General features: G+C 41.2%; 1 pseudogene; it reads left to right on the forward strand.

Moving 5' to 3' along the window:
- LOC123812554 overlaps positions 1-1,369 on the forward strand; it is a 41,484-nt pseudogene extending 40,115 nt beyond the window's left edge.
- The last annotated feature ends 19,363 nt before the right edge of the window (positions 1,370-20,732 follow it).

The following is a 20,732-nucleotide window of genomic DNA, read 5'->3' on the forward strand; positions in this document are numbered from 1 at the left end:
TATGGGCTTTCTGACCTCTTTTTTCTCCAGGGCCAGAAGAGTGCTTGATAAATCATACATGATCAGACAGTTTGTTGAATGATTGAATGCCGTAAAGAGGCCTTGGTGATATTCCCATAGCCAAGGTAACAAGCAGATCATTGGGATAGTGCCACATTTGGTATCAAGTTCACTGTAAAAGGGGTCATTACCTCTGGACACTCCCTCTCTCCCTCCTCCTTAACCACTTCTCTCTGTCTGAGCTGTAAGCTGCTTTAATGCTTGATTGCCCATGTGGATTCTCTGTTCGCCTGGTTCCATAAGCTGAGCAGGGACAGCCCTGTTAATGGTCCAGACAGCCCTGTTAATGGTCCAAGCTGAGCTGCTGTTGTCAGGGTTCAGAGAGACAGTTTTGACCTTGGGCTTAGATATGCCATCATCCTGGTCAATTGAGCTGCAGAGTCTGGGAGAAATACATGTGAGAACAAGCATCAGGAATTCTAAGAAATTATATAAAATGGGGCCATACTGTGCACCCTCCATGGGTGGGTCCTGGCCCCACTGCCCTGGTGGGCTTGGGTGTCCCAGTATCCCATGTTCAGCCACTGGGGTGTGTGCTGCCTGGGCTTCATGAGGGCACTGGCAGGATCAGCTCCAAAGGTAGAGAAGCCAACAGCATCTTCCTGGGTCCTTCATGATGCTCAAGGCCGAGGAGGCCAAGAAGCTTGCCAGTGGTGGGGTGATGGGGAATCATGTGAGGAATAACCAAGTGCTGGGGACTGGAAGTGGTTACACAATTGTCCATGTTGTGCAGCAAATACCTGAAAGAGCAAAACAAAGGAGTCTGAACTTCGTCTGCATTCCCTCTTCCTTCCAGGCCTATCAACTCCCCCTGTGATACGGTTTAACTCTCGGTGACCTGGACTGACACCCAGAGGTTGACCTCGCCATGGATGGTGCTGATGAAGTAGATGCTAATCTCAATCTCATCAAGGGCAGTGGAGGCTGCCTGACCCAGGAGATGATTGTGGCAGGCATGCCAGTTGCTTCATTGTAATCCCTGATTTCAGGAAAGAATCAAAGAACTTTGGGGATCAGTAGCACAAGGGCATCCCCATCAAGGTTATCACAATGGCCTATGTCCAAGTGTGCTAAGCTGTGACTCAGAAGTTCAAGTGGCTGTCAACAAGGCAGGTCCCTTGGTGACAGATAATAGGAATTTTATTATGGACTGGAGGTTTGGCTGAGTACACAAGTGGAATGAAGTGAACACATCTATCAAAATGATCCCAGCTGTAGTGGACACAGGGCTATTCGTCAGCCTGTCTGAGCAAGTCTACCTCAGGATGCAGGACACTCAGTGCATATGAGGGAGAAGCCTTTCCATTGACCCTGTGGGAGGGGAGTGGATCCACCTTGAGCCCCCAGCCCAGAGCAGGTGGACATGCCTCTCCCAGAGCAATAAGGTGTGTACCAGGTGAATAGCTGACAGGGTGGTTGGAGAGTTAAATCCAGTTTTCTGAAGTATTGTTATTAAGTGTCATTTTTTAAATTTATTTTTCGAGAGAGGGAGAGGGGGAGAGAAAAGGAGGAAGAGAAATGTCGATGCATAAGATAGAATCATCTATCGGTTGCCTCTCACATGTGCCCCAACTGGGAACCAACCTGCAACCTGGGTGCGTCCCCTGACCAGGAATCAAACTGTTAGGTAGCAGCTAGGAATGAGAGGCCAGAGGGGAAATAAAGCAGGCCTTCCCCTTTACAGTCTAGTAAAGAACATAAAACAGGATGCTAGAAACAAAAGGGAGCCTTACCTTTTGACCCAGCAGTCCTGAGCCCAGTCTGATAAGATTGCCAGGCTTTCCGAGAATCACAGGCAAACTATAATAGTGCAGGGGGTGGTAAGCCCTTGAAATTCTGTGTGTATCATCTTCACTAACTGGGAAAGAAAGCCTTTCTGACTGTCCCAAGGTCTGGAAGGGAGAGGAGGAGGGAGAACCTAGAAACTGACTAAAGTATATAACCCCTGAACCCCAATAGTTGGCACACTCAGATTAGCTGAGTGCCCACTCATAGCCAGCTGGTTGCTCAAGTGTGCAGAACAAATGTACTAACAAACTTACTAATACTTTATTTTCTCTCTATATTTCATAAATAAACTTGTTATCTCATTTCCTCTATATGTATTACCTCTATATGTATATATTCTTTATATGTATTACCTGTCACTTGAATTAATCTCTTGTGAGCAAGACAAGAACTGAGGAGAGGCGGGGAGACTTCTGACTCAGGTCTCCCTGATAAAAGAACAAGCAACCTTTCACTTCGCAGGAAGACGCTCAACCAACTGAACCATGTTGGTCAGGGCATAAATGTCTTTTTAAGACATTTAAAAAGAGAAACATAAATATATATATATATATTTACTATTAAAACACTGCTTTTGAAAATAAAGTAGAACTTGATTTTATGTTTTATATAAAACATTTGCAAAAAAAAAGGAGGGGACTTTTTAAACTTCCAACTTGACCCTGCCGGTTAAGCTTCTGAATATTGAGTTTGTTGAATAAATCCTAAGTCCTCTTTAAACTGGTAAAATGAACTGCCCAGCCAGCAGTGACTCCCTGGCGCCTTGCTGGAAACATTGGAGTTTACTTTTCTACCACACTCCAGTTTTTAGTTTTTGTCTTGATCACGCACAATACTTTGTTCCATACTACTTTAAGATGGGGTTTACAGAAGTTGGTGAGTGTAGCAGTGTGGTGTGTAGTGACTTAGTGTAAACTATCAGGGAAAAAACGTGGTGGTTCTTTTGCTAAGATCAGGGTTTCATTCAGACATCTGTTGCTGTAAGCAATTGGCCAGAAATACTTGCTAGTACTGCTGTGAAATGGGACTTTTAAATAACTGTGTTTTTGTTGTTAATATTTTATCTTTTCCTTCATTATTACTAGCATGTTTCAGCATTGGAAATTGTCACCTCTTTATATTGTTGGAGGGTTTAAAGGACACAGTATGGTGCCAACCCCTCCTTCCCACCCCGCCCCCCCCAAAAAAAAAAACAGAGGCACTTTCGTACCTGCTCATGGCAGTTGGACCGTGAAAGTGGAGGATGTGGGCAGCAGCAGCACTGGAAGAGCTGCATCTGTGCTGTGGGCCATAGGGAGGTATTTTCCTTGCAACATTTAGGTTGCCAAGTGCCACCATTTTTATTGTGTTTTAAATACATTTGAGAACTATTTAAAGGAACCACCTGTGTCTGGGGACCACAGATAGCATTCATTTCCATTGACTGCCTGGAACACAGTGTTGGATGTTGTTCTAAAATAGAAAGAGTGCAATGATCAATTAATAATGCCTGCATAGGCACCTATGCTTGCATTTACTGTGGCTCTGGCACAGTACAGAATACACAGTAAATGTTCTGTGCACATTTGTTGGCTCAATAACTAGATCAGTGAAGACTTGCCATTGAAAGGGTGGTTCAAAACATGCTATCCCCAAATATGCCCCTTTGGCACATTATTTCAAGCTGAAGTCACCTGAGAAACAGCAGATGCAGGAAGAGGTCTCTGACTTCCACTTTTCTACCTAAAAGCAAGTCATAAAATTTCCCATGAGAAAGACACCTTCCCTGGTACAGGAAGAGAACACTCTTATCACCAGAGACTGGGGTCAGTGCCTGAAGAACCAGCACACACAAACCTGCTAACATAGCCCTGATCTTCCATTGGTCTCCCCATATACTTTCTATTCACAATTTACTGCCTCTTAGCCCAAGACCCTTGGTCTTGTCACCTTCCCCAAATTTATAGTTCCTTGTGTAAAATATAACCTTTTTAGTCTAATAGCTTCTTTGGGTCTTTATTTTCCTTGTGAAGACTCTGTGTACATATAAAAATATTAAATAAAATTTGTATGCTTTCTTCTGTTAATGTGGCTCATGTCAGTTTAATTCCTAGGCCAGCCACATGAAAATCTAGGAGAGCAGAGGGAAGTTTTCCTTCCCCTGAACCATCAGCGTTCTACATCTGCCCCTGGACAGACCTGTGAATGAGCTCTTCAACGTCAGCTTCAGTTTCCTTAGCTATAGAAAGGCTTGAAATATCTTCTGGCCCTAATATTATGTCATTATGTTAATATCTTTGTAAAATGAAGACCATTTGTGTTAAACAATGCCCCCTGGCAACTTTATGTTGTCTGCGTGTACTTAAGACTCCATTTTGTCAAAGCCCTACTGGGGGACCTGTCATTTTCTAATGCAACAAAAGGTGCAATATGTTTTTTATAGAATTGACAGAATACATTTCTGCTCAGTCTGCTCAGGATTATAGCAAATCTGGACTGTGGCTAATGATGAGAAATGGAGATTTCAAGAATTCCATCTTGAAATAACCACTGTGACTTAGGACGCAAACTCACAGCCGTGTTTCTTTAATGTTTTATAAATCTAAGAGACATATGTCTTCTCCGGAGATCTTTGATTCTATGGAGAGATTGAGTTAAAACATAATTCATTGCTTACTATGTTTTTCTCTTTATTCATCCCACTAGCTATCCCCTACTTCACACTCCCCCATCTCATATGCAAACAAGATGCTCCCTCCTGACTTTAAGAGAGGCTGCCCAGGGAACTTCTTAAGAGAGTGACCCAAGAATCAGACAACTAGAGAAGGTAATTGGGTATTTAGGGAAAACTACAGAGTCCCAAACAAGATGAACCCAAAGAAGCCCACACCAAGATACATCATAATTAAAATACCAAAGGTTGAAGACAGAGACAATCTTAAAAGCAGCAAGAGAAAAGCAGTTAGTTACCTATAAGAGAGCTCTCATAAGACTGTCAGCTGATTTTTGCAACAGAAACTTTGCACGCCAGAATGGACTGGCAAGACTTACAACCAGGATTACTCTACCCAGCAAAGTTGTCATTTAGAATAGGACAGATAAAGAGCTTCACAGACAAGAAAAAGCTAAAGAAGTTTACCACCACCAAATCAGTATTACATAAAATGTTCAATGATCTTCTGAAAAAAGAAGAAAAAATGATAAAAAATATGAATAATAAAATGGCAATAAATACATATCTTATCAGCAATTGAATTTAAAAAACATAATAAATGAACATGCAGAACAGAAACAGACTCATAGATACAGAGGACATTATGACAGTTGCCAGAGGGGAGGGGATTTGGGAGGATGCGTGAAAAAGATGAAGGGATTAAGAAGCATAAATTGGTAGTTACAGAATAATCATGAGGATATAAAGTACAACCTAAGGAATAAACTCAATAACATTCTAATAACTATGCATGGTACCAGATAGGTATGAGATTTATTGGGTGGTCACTTAGTAAGTTATATAACATCTAATCACTGGGATGTACACCTGAAACTAATATATTGTATGTAAACTGTAATTAAAAAATAAAAAATTATTTAAAGTAAAAAAAAATCAAATAACACAAAAGACATCAAAGCAGCTGTTCTCAATCTTAATATTCCTTTCCCTTTGTCCCATGTCTAAGAGGAAGCCACTTTTAACAACTTCTGCTTTAAATTTTTCTGACAGTTACTTTTGTATCTATAAATAATATTTCTGGACTTATCAGCTTGACACATTGCCTCTTTCTCTTCCGACAGGTGAGGACCTAACTTCCTCTCACTGCCTGCTGGGTACCCGCTCTCCCTCCTGACTCAACTATAGTACCACTTTCGGTTCCTCCACTGGTCATATCAGAACCTTTGAAGTGCCAACTCAGTCTCCACTCCTTGTTCCATCAACACAAACTGTGTCTCTCAAATCTCTGTTTTAAAAGACAATGATAAGGTAATTTAACATGTCCCCCTCTTCCATAGCAGACCTCCATCAATTTTTTATCCAATTACTCTCTGAAGCTAGAAACATTAACTCTACTTCTCTGACAGACACTGACCACAAATGGATGTGCCATTTTTCAGAGCACTGCTAGACCACGTTTCCCAGGTTCCATCGCTGTCAGGCATGGCTGATGAAATGTGTGGGGAAGCAATGTCTGACCTGGCCTGGCCCATGTAGCCTTCCTTGATATCTTCCACTCTTTCCTTTGCTGTCTAGAGGTTTTCAGAACTGTTTTTTTTTTCCTTTGTGCTTGCTGGAAAGGGCATTATATGATTTCGCTCGACTCAAGAAGGGAAGCCACAGCTTCTGAAGGGCTTGTTCCAGAGAATGCTCTTACCCAGTACGTGGGTAATTACATGCCAAGTTGGTGAGGCTGTGGTGCCTTCCCATTTAGTCAAACATCAGCCTGGATGTTGCTGTGAATGTATTTTTTAGATGTGATTATAATTTACATTAAGTAGATATTTAAGTAAAGCAGATTATCCTCCATCATGTAGCTGGGCCTCATTTGATCTGTTGGGAGTTCTAATAGTGAAGACTAATGTTTTCTGAAGAAGAAATTCTGCTTCAAGACTGCAGAATAGAAACCCTGCCTGAGTTTCCAGCCTGTTGTAGTTTTATCGTGCAGATTTTGGGCATGCCAGCCCCCACAATTGTATCAGCAAACTGCTTAAAATGTCTCTCTTAATCACCCTATCTCCTTGCATGTCTGTCTGTCTGTCTCCATCCTATTTGTTCTATTTCTCTGGAGAACACTGACTAGTGCACCAAAGAAAGAGCCAATTCCAATTCTCTTCCACATGATCCTTTTAACATTCCTATCACCAGGTCATTCTGAGACTGGATTTAAGCTGTGTCTGTACAAATACCAGACACCACCCAAAGACAGAGATAAGCCACAGAGCTTTTTAAAGAATTAAAACATAATGGTCCCTTTCTCACCCCATATCCTGAGGACAGAACTCCAAAAAATGTGCATCCAGAAGGTTGGATTATCCTCTCAAAAACATCCTGTTTCTCAACCCCTCTCTGATCCCATAGGTGTGCAAGGAGCCAGAATGAGGACTGAGGTGGGACAGAGACACCAATGTAGCCCACAGAAAGTCACTTTTATCTTGACTAAGGCCTAAGGTTGCAGATAGGATATGGTGGCCACTTCTGAGGAGCCAAATACTAAACAAAATAAAACAAAACAGAAACACTGAAAAGTTAGCCCCTTGCCTGAGGCATTGGAGAGTGAATGTGGGAATTCACCCAAATTAATATCTCATCTAGTTCTGAGGTCAAGGCACTATGGCAGGACCTGTGTAGCTGGGAAGTGAGAAATTCCTTAGGCCTTCTGTTTGCTGGGGGGAATTTCTTCCTGGTCTCTGTCAGGCTCATTGCCATAGTGCCTGTGGAAGCAGTTGTCTGGTAAGCCTTCTTCTGGGGCTCCAAGATTAGCCTTTGATCTGCTCATCTCCTTTCTGTTCTTTTCTGCTCCAAAAGCTCATTTGCTCTTATGACTTCAATGTTCACCTCTCTGCTGCCAGTGGCCAGCTGCCAGCTCCTCTTCTCACACTGATCCCAGTCCCCTCAGACCTGCTCCCTAAACAGGCTGGGATTCTTGGTTTACTCCAAACTGGCTCCTCTCTGGGGTCCTAGCTTGCATCACTCACAATGGATGCCAAATGCCAGATGTTGGAGCAGCGCTCGAAGATTTGCACAAACCACCTCCGATTCATGCCTTCAAACCACTGTTGTCTCTACCTTCACTCTTCACTGACCCCTATTTTGTTTCATTCTTCTGAATACTTCATCTGCTCCTGCCTCTTCCCACTTTTTAACTGCAACCCAAATTTTAGATGCATAGTTCATGAATTGAATTATGGCAATTATTCTCTTGGCCCAATCACCACAGCCTCCAGACAAGACATTCTCATCTTTCTCCCTCCACCATCTCTCTAGTTGGGACTATTTTCTACCAGCCTCCCGTGAAGGTAAGAGGCTCAGAGATATATTTGGCTCTCACACCCCCATTTCCTAATGAACCAAATCAAGATCATCTCCCTCCAATACTCTTTGCACTCCAAGTTCTTTTCTAACTGCCAAGGTTTGAAACTTAAAAGACATTTTATTTTATTTTTAAAGTTATAACTGTTGATATTTTAATTGATTTCATTGTCCTATAAAAGGATGAAAGTAAAAATAACTTAATTACAATAGTTTATTTTATTACCAGCAGGATCACAAAGTGATCCTGTGAGTCAGCAGATCTTGCCCAATCAAATGAAAGCTTCTTTGCTTTGATTACTTAATGTGCTATTAATTGTTCCTAGTTTGTTAGCTTGCTCAGTCTTCTAATTCTTTGGTATTGTTTGCCACTTTCAAGTACTTACTGGAATTCCCAGCTTTATTTCTGACTGGAATTTCATTCTGGACCAAGGCTCCAAGTGACAGCCTTTTATTGATTAAGGGCCATCTTCTACCCAGAAAGGACATGGTCGCTTCAGATTAACCTTGTAATAACAGAAGCAGTTTCACTCTTGCAATTTTTTTTTATTTTGGGGGGATTTGGAAGGTGTTAACATTATTGATGCTATCAGTATCTCACAAGAAATCATCCAGGACTCCAGTGACATTTCTGGAGGTCAGAAGTCCAAATTGGATCCTCAGGGCTGCCCTCCTTCTAGATGCTCTAGGAGGCAATAGATGTCCTTGACCCATCCAGTTTCCAGAGGCCACCTGCATTCCTGATCTTGGGACTGTGCAACATATCGTCACATCTTCCCTCTGTCTGCTTCCACTGCCACGTGACTTTTCTTTCCCTAATGACATTTAAAATCAGCCATTTTCCCTTTATGCTCTAGTTTCATTTAGCATCAAACCCATCACTTCCGTGATTCTACTTCATCTCTGACCAGGCTCTCATCACCACCCACACAGGGCTTTGCACTCAGCCTCCCAACCTCAGTTTTCCCCTGCCACGCATCCTGCATACCAAGGCTTTATTAATCTTCTTAAAATACCTCCTCCAGCCTGTTATCCACCTATTCTACAGACATCCAGGCTCATTGACACCTGGAGCACCATGTCCCCTTGATGTCCCTTGATGCACTCTTGCAGAGGAGGGATAATGCTGAGCTGGGATACAGCTAGAGCTCTACCATATATTAATGTTAGGACTGAAAACTGGGCAAGTTAATTAGCTTCCCCAAACCCTAGTTTCCTTACCTGTACTATAATGAGAATGTGAAAGCATCTTTTTAATGCAATAAAACACTATATAGATATGAGGCACAATTGGGGTATTAATATACTCCTTTGTCTGGGTTTTAAGATTCCCCATAAACTGGTCCCCAGGCAGTTGGGAGATTTTCCCTAAATCCTTGTCTTAAAAGTCTCAAGGCAGAGGCTCCCAGGACATAGCTGGAGTGCATTAAATTACTTTCAGATACTGAGTTTCCCAAATGGTGACATTCCCTATTGGTCTTATTCTGGGTTAGCAAAGAGACTTTAATCTGGAAAGAGGTGTCTTTGGGATCAGAGATTGGACTTTTGTGGTCTTTCCACACAAAGGCAGTGACTAAAGTGGCTGCTTAGAATGGGCACGCCCAGAGACGAGGCGATGGGAGAGGACTGAGGGCACAGCCCAGGACAATACCAGCATGGGGCTGGGCCGTTTGTTAGACTTCTAGAGCCCAGCTCAGTGCCCGAAGTGTAGTAGGTACTTGATAAACACTTTTAAAGTTGTATGCCATTAAGTAGTATGTATATATTTTATTCACTCATTGATTCCTTCACTTAGTAGATATTTATTAAATACCTAGAAATGATTAGTTTATGTGCTGGATGGATACTGAGAGTACACTGATGATCAAAATAAACAGTGTTGTGGGAGCTTACAGTTGGGGGTGGGAGGGTGGAGGCAGACCTTAATCAAATAATCTGACAATATAATCACCAACATAACATAAACTAGCCTAGAGTGTCAGGGAACATGTGTCTTAAAAAGTGACATTTAAGCTAAGCTATCTAAAGAAAGGCTGAATCAAGGAATATTCAATAAATTCTTATCAGCAACGACAGACAGCCTCTGCTAAGCTGCCCCAGAGGAGAGGCTCTGACACGGAATTTCTGGGGGAAGGAACAGAAGCTGTGCCAGATGCAGGGTGCCAGACCTTATCTGCACGCGTGTCTCCCAGGGTTTTTTAAATAACCCTGTGCAGGGTGTTTTCCACTGGGTACAAAAAGTTGCTTTACTTAAGGCCCGAGCCTTTATTAAAAACCCGAGCTTGAAAAACTTGAACTTGGAAAAATGTCACAGAGGCACGTGCAAATTATAAGCCCCATTTACACAAACTTGTCCTCCTAAGTTACATTTGTGGGCATGTCTTTGGGACCATTGCTGTGGGGACCCTTGTGCTTAGAACCTGTCCACCCCAGCATCTGGCTCAGTGCTGTTTGGGGAAAGCAGCGCATGTGTTCAGCCTCAGGTGAAAGACTTCAGCCTGTAGCTAGTACCTCCTTTTTACATAACTCAACTTTTTCGACTGCTGGATTCGTATACCCTAGAATATTATTAATTCCCTTTGCTGCTTGAAAGGACACAAGACTAAGTAGGTGAAATATTAAAGAGAGTACATGAGAAAAGTATTTTCTTGTTTTATTTCTATAATTTTAAGAGAAAATGCTGCTGAGGAAGATGGGATGGAGTCTCCCAGCAGAAACCACAGGATCAGGCTGCAGTGTAATGGAGTGCCATGGAACGTGCTCACCCAGTCCCTCCATTCGCAGGCATCTTCTTGTGGATGCTAGAGCTTCCCAAGGCTTTCCTCAGGCTGGCTGTGAGGCTGTGTCCTCGAGGTGTTTTTAACTCCCCTCCCTTTAATACCTTGTGTGAAAGAATGTTCTAATCATAAAGCAGTATGTACATGTGGGAATTGAAAAGTGAATTATGGAAGCAAATATGATATGTGTGAGAAAAAGGGACTGTGCTGTTTCATGCTTATGTTTGTCATCCTGTATTTTCATCTTGCTTTTTTAAATTAATTTTTTTCTCATCACAGAGCTTTTGGGAACCTGTCTCTTCATTCATCTTTCATGTTGTTTCTTAGGGCAATTTCATATTTGATATTTTTACATTTTATAACATTAAGGGGGGAGTTACATAAAACATTAATTTCTTCATCTAATACAGAGCCTTGATATCTTCTAAATAAATATCTAGGTCACAGCTAGATTATTAGACCACTTAAATAGTTTGAAAGGGTACTTTTCTTAACATTTGAGGTTATTACTCTGTTTATTTGCTTTTTTTCCTGCTCTTTCAATGACTAGATTCTTTCTTTTATTTAGCAAAGAGATTTGTTCCTCCTGTCTTTTTGTGTTTGCAAGTCTGTGAAATCTCTATCAAGCTGGAATGCACACAGCTCCGAAAACTGGGCTGGACTCATACAGGGTCTGGCTTGTCCTTGATCTTCACAATTATGACCTCTCGCTCCAGGCACTATTTTTCTTTAGTCATTAGTTTTCTGTGCCCCGAAAGTCTCACAGGGATACTCATGGAAACAAAAATATAGCACCCGAGGGTTTGGAGAACATCATCCCCGAGTCAAAATGCTTTTGTTTTATGACTGCCCTTGCTCTGAAAACAGCATGTTTTCAAAAGGCAAGAGGCTAAAGCAAGGAAATAAAAGAAGACAACCATTAAAGTATAGAGAAGATAAAACTGGCCATGATCAGAGAAGAAAGCAGGAAAAGAAAAAAGGCAATTGAGGCTAAAGTTTAGCAGGAGATCCCATCATCTCCTATTTTTAGAGCTTTCCCATTATTTGCCACATTTAGTATTTAAAAATTTAGCATTTGCAGGGTCAGCTTAGTTGGAGGTGCTTGGATGGAGCAGGTACAGGGCATGTAGAGTTGGCCTCCTTTCAGGAATTGGACATGAATCCTTTTACTCCATGACTTTTGTGGGCAAGTGAAAAAGATATATTCAAACTAGCTTTACTAAAAATGGGAAGTTCACTTGAATAGGTGTTAAGATGTCTCACAGAACCCAGGGGAGGAAGTGGGGAGAATGGCTGCACCCGGAAGTCAAGGGCCGTGGCAGTTACTCTCACTTGGCCGCACGCTCTCTATATTTGGGTCCATGTGATTTTTCCCCCCTTGTCTCTGCACATTGCTGTTTTATTCATCTCACTTTCTCTGGAGAGATGCTTTTTGTGTTGCTTTGTGCACTGGGCCTCTCTCTGTGCCTTCTCAGTCCCATTGTTCCTGGTAGACGGACTAGCCCCTCAATACCCAAACTGCAAATGTTCAGGATAGAAAAGCTTTTGGCTCATGCCAACCAATGAATGTCTTCCCTCTGGATCAGTCATTCACTCTTATCCAATCAGTTGAAACCCAGTGGAAGGGGTGGGGTCACATGCTACAAACTCAACTTTAGGGACCCACACCTGCGTATGTGGAATTGTTTTCAGAAAAGGAGGATTTGGTGAGGCAAAATCTCTGAACACTATTCATTACATTACATAGCAGTGCTTTATTTTTCATTTCATGTATCAGCTCTGAGAGGGAAGTAAGAGAGCCCTGGCTTGTCCACTAAAATTCTTGACACAAAATATTCAGACACTGACAAATAAAATAGAAAGGTGGTAATCAGTGTAGGAGAGGAGAAGCAGAAGGATGGTAAGCATGGATGATAGTATTTAATTTCATAGTCAGTTTCTTCCTATGGCCTTTTAAAATTATTCTCATTTGGAGATGATTCCAAGTGACTGCTGTACCCTCACACAAAAACATCCATATTCAACATCATTAGACTTCAGGAAAATGCACATTAAAGTCACACTGAATATCATTTCCCACCAGTGGAGTAGCTGAAATTAGTAGGACTGACAATGTGTGAGAATGTGGAGAAAGGGGAAGTCTCACACATTTCTTGTGGCAGTATAAAGTGGCACAACTTTGAGAAACTGTTTGGTTACACATACATCTACCCTCTGACCCAGCAATTTCCCTTTTACATACAGGGTGGGGCAAAAGTTAGCTTACAGTGGTTCATACGGTAAAATAATACTATAATTAATAAATAATAATACAAGAATAAACTGTGTTTCACATACTAACAACTGTAAACTCACTTTTGCCTCACCCTGTATATATCCAAACAAAATGAGTGCCTATATTCACCAAAAGACATGTAAGAATGTTTATAGAAATTTCATCCTTAATAACTCCAAACTATACAACCTGCCTGTTCAACCACAGTGAAATGGATGAAAAAATTGCAGAATAGTTCTATAGTGGAATACTACACAGCAATAAAAAAGAATATCTACTGCTACATGTAACATTGATGAAGCTCATAGATATATTCTTCAGTGAAAGAAGTTTGAAACAACAGTATACTTCATGATTCTAGTTATATGAAATTCAAGAATTGATTAAAGAGGACTTCCATCAAGATGGAGGTGTAGGTAGGTAAACATGGCTTGCCTCCTTACACAGCAAAAACTACAACTAGACTACAAAATAGATATCACCCATAGTAGTCAGAAAATCATGCTGTATGGAATTCCGACAACCAAGAAATTAAAGAAACCACATTCGTCCAGATGTGGAGACACATGGAGAGTTACAGAGAGGTGGAAAGGTGAGGAAAGGTGTGAAGACACAGAATGGGTGGTCCTACATCACATGTAGTGGATAAAAATCAGGAGAGATACCTCAGGAGCGAGGGACCTCAGCCCCACATGAGACCACCCAGACGAGGATTCTAGTACCAGGAAGGTAAGTCCCCATAATGTCTGGTTGTAAAAACCAGTGGGGGTTGCAGCAACAGAAGAAACTGCAGGATTCTCAGTAGTCTCCTCTTAAAAGGCCCACAGTGGACTTAGGACTTACACAGACTCACTCCCTCTGGGATTCAGCACCAGGACAACAGCTGGAAGAACACCAGTGGCTTATGGGGAGAAATTGAAGTGACTGGCATCAGGGCAAGTACCAGGAGACAGGCTCCTCCTGGACAAAACTCCAGAGGCCAGGCAGTGACATTGTCCCCTCTCTGAGCTCTCCCCCACACAGAGCCACAGAGTGGTGACACGCATTGCCCACCCTGGTGACACCTAAGACTCCTGCTCCATCCAACTTACTGGTGAATTTATTTAAAATAGGCCATGCTCCTAAGACAGGGAGTCAAAGCGTCTCTCTCTAATACATAGAAACAAACACAGGGAGGCTGCCAAATTGAGGAGACAAAGAAATATGGCTGAAATGAAATGACAGAACAAAACTAGAAAAAGAACTAAACAAAATGGACATAAGCAATCTATCACATGCAGAGTTCAAACACTGGTTATCAGGATATTTAAGGAACTCACTGGGTACTTCAGCAGCTTAAAAAATACACAGGCAGAAATAAAGGTTATACTAAGTGAATTGAAGAAAATTTATAGGGAACCAACAGTGGAGGGGATGAAGCCAAGAATCAAATCAATGATTTGGAACATAAAGAAGAAAAAAAATATTCAATCAGAACAGCAAGAAATAAAAACAATACAAAAAAAAAGAGGTTAGGCCAAGAAGGCTCTGGGACATCCCCAAATGTACCAACAGCCAAATCTCAGGGGCTCCAGAAGGAGAAGAGGCAGAGCAAAAAATTGAAAACTTATTTCAAAAAGTAATAAAAGGAAACTTCCCTAATTTGGTGAAGGAAATAGACATAAAGTCTGGAAGCATAGAGAATCCCAAACAAATTGGACTCAAAGAGGACCACACCAAAACACATCATAATTAAAATGCCTAAGGTTAAAGATAAAGAGAGAAACTTAAAAGTAGCAAGAGAAAAGCAGAGAGTTATCTACAAAGGAGTTCTCATAAGACTGTTGGCTGATTTCTCAAAAGAAACCTTACAGGCAAGAAGGGACTGGCAAGAAGTATTCCAAGTGATGAAAAGCAAGAACCTACAACCTAGATTACTCTACCCACCAAAGATATCATTTAGAATGGAAGGACTTCCAAGACAAAGTCAAGTCATGAGTTCATCATCATTAAGCCTTTATTATATGAAATGTTAAAGGGACTTATTTAGGAAAAAGAAGACCAAAACTATGAATATTAAAATGGCAATAAATTCACAACTGTAGACAATTGAATTGAAAGAACAAACTAAGCAAACAAGCAGAAAAGAAACAGAATCATGGATATGGAGATCACTTGGAGGTTTATCAGCTGAGAGGGAGAAGGCGGAGAATGGAGGAAAAGGTGCAGGGAATAAGAAGCATAAATGGTAGCAACAAAATGGACAGGGGGATGTTAACACTAGTATAGGAAATGGAGAAACCAAAGAATTTATATGCCTGACACATGAACATGAACTAAGGGGAGGATTGCCGTAAGGAATAGGTGGTACTGGGTGGAGGGGGACAAAGAGGGGAAAATTGGGACAACTATAATAGCATAATGAATAAAATATATTAAAAATTAAAAATATATATAAAAGAGGAACAAATAACAAGGAAAAAAGAATTGATTATAGATTACAGTTAATTTTGAGGGTTGTTGACTGATGGGAGACAGGAGGGGGTCTTGTGGGGTGACAGAAATAGTCTATATCTTGATCTGAGTGGTCATCACACAGGTGTGGACATGTAAAAATTAACCAAACTGTATACTTAAGGCCAGTGAAATACAGTTAAAGGCCAGTGAGTACATTGAAGTATGGACAATGAAATAAAATGGGATCTGGGATTTGCTTTCAGACACTGAAGAACATGGACATGTGTGTGGTGGATAAATGAAACGAGATTGACAAACTGTAGATTATTGTTAAAGTTGGTGATAAGTACTTGGCAGTTCATCATCCTTTTGTAATTGTTAGAAATTTTTAAATTAAAAAAAGGCAAAGACATGGAAATTTTCCAGTGATGAAGAATTAGATAAAAATGCTCCTTAAACAAACTAGAAGGTATGCAAAGAAGGTCATCTAATCTATCTTGCTGTTATAATTTTGTTAAAATAAAAAAACACATTGTGTATTTCTAACAAAACATCTCAATTTAAATAAACAAAGTGTCAATGTAAATGGCTCTCAAAAGTGTATGCATTTTGTTTACTCACATTGTTAGATGGAGACTGGGCAGAGAAGAAGGGGAACTAAAAGAGGTGTTGTAGTGTGGGGTGGGCTGGTCTAGTTCTCTTACAGAAAAAGCGATGCCAGTGCCAGGAGATACAACTACAGGACAGAACCATCAGTGAAGTTTAGTGAGTAAGTATTGCAATAAGAAGGGTGTCTCAGAGAAAGAACACATAGAAAATGAGAGAGAAGGCAAGGAAGAGTGCAGGGAATGGTAAAAACAAGGCCATTAAAGATAGAACAAAACCTCCCAGTGCCTCTCAAAGAGATTTCGTGCAAGTTTCTGCTCGAACCCACCATGTGCTGCTCCCATTTCAGAAATTAAGATGATCCCTGCTCTGTGGTGACATCCACCCCTGGGAGTGGAGCACAGCCCCCTGTGAGCTCACATGAGGAAGATATTATGGAACTGAGGCAAATCCCTCAAAGTAATTCGCTCTTTCGTTCTCATGGAGCTCAGATAGAGGGGCTCAAGAAGCTTAGTTATTTAACCTGTGTCAAGAAACAGGATCCAGATGCTTTGGAGATTAATTAAACAGGCCCACCCTGAGATTCACAAAGAAAGGCTAAATCTTTCCAGGACCTTGAAATTCATATGAAGTGCCTGTCAGGGACGTGACATGGTGCTGAGAAAGGCCCTGGCGGAGGTAGAGTGTGAGGGGAGATTACGTACTCTGGGTGTGCTTAGTGATTGTTCCTCAAAGGATGCTGTAAACTTATCTCCTTAGGGGAAGGCACTGAAGATGAAGAAGAGCCCTGCTGTCCTCCAGGACCCCATGATTACTGCCTTGCACAAAGACTCCTCCTGTCAAAAAACAGAAGATAATTGTAGAGGATGCCAGTATGTCTAGCCAGGACAGGCTCGGAGCTAACTAACATGCCAGTGGAAATCTGTTTTTGCTGTCCTGAACAGTCCCCGAGGCAGAGTGGAATGTGTGCCAAGGGTACGGTACCCTTACCTCCCCCACCATCTGCATACCATGTTGCCAAACACCAAAGAGTACTGTGTGTAGTCTACCCCTCCAGACAACACTGAAGGGAGAGTCCTGTTACTTGTTCACTGGGTCTCATCAACCCAAAACATTTAAAGGCAGTATTTTGAAAAAATTCATGGCATCAGATTAGTATTTTTGAGGGCCATTCTCTATGGCCCTGGAGAAATACTAACAAAGGTCCTTTGACATGAAAAGAGCAAGTAGCCCTGGCTGGTGTAGCTCAGTGGACTGAGCATGGACTGTGAACCAAAGGGTTGCTGGTTCAGTTCCCAGTCAGGCCATATGCCTGGGTTGTGGGCCAGGTCCCCAGTGGGGGCCATGTGAGAGGCAACCATGCACTGATGTTTCTCTCTCTCTCTTTCTCCTTCCCTTTCCCTCTCTCTAAAAAAAAAAAATTTAAAAAAAGAGTAAATGAAGTTTTTCTTAAAAATTTAAGTATAAAACAGTGAAAGGCACTCTTTTTTAAAACCTAAAAAATTATTTATTTCTTTTAGCGAGAGAGAGGAAGGAAGAGAGAGAGAAACATCAACTTGTTTTCCATTTATGGATGCATTCATTGGTTGATTCTTGTATGTGCCCTTACCAGGGATAGAACCTGCAACCTTGGCATATCAGGGCAGTACTCTAACCAACCGAGCTACCCAGCTAGGGCCTCAACATTCATTTAGAGTGGCCTTTACTGGTCACAAAAAAACACAAAGGTAGAAGGTATTAAAGAAATAATTAAAAACTTTCATAAAACTGTCAATTTTTACGGGTAAATTTGTTTGGAAATGTAAAAAAGCAATTTATTTACAGGATAGTTCTGTCGTGTTTCAGAGCATTCCAGAGCCTCAGAGAGAGGAATTCATAATAAAAGGCAGCTATTATTCAACTAACATCTATTCTTAGTATTTCCCAGATATATCCACTTACCACAGGCTTTCTACCCTTCTTGAGACCCATGGACTAGAACCAAACATGACACTTTAAATAATTACTGGAAAGGAAGATGGCCATCGCACATTGTACTCTGTGGTTTACAACCAGCAGGGCAACTTATTTAGATGTCTAAAATATCTTCGTTTTTAAAACATTGAGTTCACCCAGTGCCAAACGGTTATTTGATGTTATAACACTCAAACAAACCAGAGACAATGGGAGGCACTATGCATCAGTAGGTCAGAACCAAAGAATACCAACGGGAGTTCTTCTGTTGTGTGTGTCCTTATCCCTAAGCTCTTCTGGGCTTTCTTCTCCGACTGAGGTGAGCTGCTTATTAAGCAGATCTGGGGTCCCAGAGTGAAAGTCTTGTTAAACGTAGACAAGCGAGGTCTTAATGGTTTCGACTATAAAAAAGTTTTATTTACTCTGTGTGAATTCTTTCCTCTTTGAATAAATCTGTTAGCTGGAAGCTGGGAAACTGCCCTTTGGCTCTTTGGCTTGCCCTGTGTTCATCTCTCTTCCTTTGAGGATGGGGGCCTAGAGAATGGCCCATCTTCATAAGGAGTGTCAAGCCAGTGGTGGAAAGGTGAGGGTTCGGCTTGCAATTTGAGACAGTGGCAGCTCCTGATAGTCTTCCATGAAAGGGATTTAAAAGGCATTAATCTGAGGGTTTGTCTCAAACTGTATTTTTCTAGTAATTTATATAAAATGTGGAACAGAGCTCAAAGCTCTGCCACTGCTTCAGGTCTACAGGCAGGTGGAATCCCATAGTCTCTTCTCTCCACCTCCTTTTCTATGGCAACTTCCAGCGAATTCTCTCACAGTAGTCTTAGATGAACTTTGCCTTTGAATGAATCCATAGAGAATGGAGACTATTATTACTAATTTACTTATATCCTGTGTATTCCTAGTAATTTGAGGCTTAGAATATCCATTTGTTCTCAGCTTTTTAAAAGACGATGCTCTTGACAGCGAATTGTAATCTGTATGCACAGGTGCCGCTGTTAAAGCTAATCCAGGATCGCTCAGCACTCACAAGATGCGTTTTCTTTGGTTAGGGGTCTTTGGAGCTGGCAGAAGGGCCTATCTTATTTTCTGTTCTTTCTAGATTCTCTGCCAGTAAGATTATTGTCTCAAAGCAGAGGCTGAGCCTGGGTATGAGCATCGTGAGGATTTGTGGACCCCTGAAATTGTAGGCAAAATTTATTAGGGAAGGACTTTTTTTCTGGAAAGTCTACATTTTTTTTAAAATTAGATTCTCAAATGATTCCATCTCCCTAAAAGGTTAAAATCCATTGTTTATGCTCAAGGTTCATAGGTGGAATTTAGGGAAAACTCAGAAAAACTTTCGCCTTCCACACAGGTCTTCATTTCTCAATTGTCATTGCCCCATTTCCCTGTACAGCCTGAGAGGCGAGACGTCTGTGCTTGACTAGGCTCTCAATCGGTTGTTATCGAGACAGGAATCCAAAAGGGACTTCCTGGTAACATTGTCAGAAAAGCCGCATATTTGTTGTGAAAAGCTGAATTTCTCTCCCAAGGGCTTGTCAAAAATTCCAAAAGCAGTGAGCCCACTTTCAGGGCACTAACATGAATTTAATGACAGAATGTCTACTTTCATTTGTTTTATAATCCATGGATTTCTAACACATTGAGGTATTTTTAGCAATATGGTTAGGTGGACTCAACAACTGTCATCTTCCCTGAACGTTGAATTCTCTTTTATTAAATGCAGACACAGTGAGTGAGCCAGCCATGTCCCTGACCTATTCGGGCAGGTGACCAGCATTTCAAAAATTGTCCAGGAACATGTGTAAAGGACCCATGGACAAAGCCAATGGGGGTAGGATTGAGGGTGGGGGCTGGGGGTGGGTGGGGCGGGGGAAAGTGGTGGTGGGAAAATGGAGACAACTCTACTTGAACAACAATAATTTTTAAAAAAATTATCCACAACAGTGTTTACCTCCATGGATGTGAATAATTGGGAAGTAGGTATCATTACGGATGACAAGCTTATAATGGTAGAAAAGGCCTTTCATCCAGAAGGCTGAAACATAGGCATATGCTGTTAGTGCCGTTCCAGTGTTGCCCAATTTGTCTGTAGAGCAGGGGCCGCAGAGCCTAGGCCTTCAGACTTCGGATTTGGCCTTGATGTGGTTTGTGTTTTGCTTTTAATTTTCTGCTCCATAGTCCTTAAGTTTTTGCTGTTGTGAAACTCTGAGTATGAAAAGGATGCTTGATCATCATCCTGCTGACCACTTTTTCAGAAAGGAACTTCAGCATCTGCAGCTGAAGACCTCTGAACAGGGGTTTCTAAATCGCAGCCCACAAACCTTTAGTGGGTGGTGAAATCGAGTTACACCATTGCCATGTGGATTTATTTTTTTAAATAAAATAGTAGAATATAAAATATCAGAGGTAATCATCTATAGTAATTATAATTTTACAAAATTTTTGTTTATGTGTGTGTTCTGGCAGTGGTGTGCTAATAAATGTTTAACGACTGGGGCTCCATGGAAAAAGAGGCGTGTGTGTGTGTGTGTACATGCTCATAAATCTATTATAAATTTTACTGATAGAAAGTGTGTATAGCTCAAAAAGTACAAATAATAAATACACAATACTCTTTATTATAAATTCCATATACCAATTTACTTCACAGAATGCTTTCATTGATTTTTGCCAAATTTTTGTATCCATAGCCAACCTATGGTTGCAAGTCAACTCTAATTTGAGAAAAATCAGACTCTGCATAAATGCTTAACTTCTATCAGATTCAGCAAAGTAGTCCCCCGCACTACTGAGGAATAAGTGTACTCTGGCATGACTGTTAGAC

Source organism: Phyllostomus hastatus, unplaced genomic scaffold (assembly GCF_019186645.2).
Source record: "Phyllostomus hastatus isolate PE091 unplaced genomic scaffold, TTU_PhHast_1.1 phas_scaffold_93, whole genome shotgun sequence".
In the NCBI taxonomy this organism is placed as follows: Eukaryota; Metazoa; Chordata; class Mammalia; order Chiroptera; family Phyllostomidae; genus Phyllostomus; species Phyllostomus hastatus.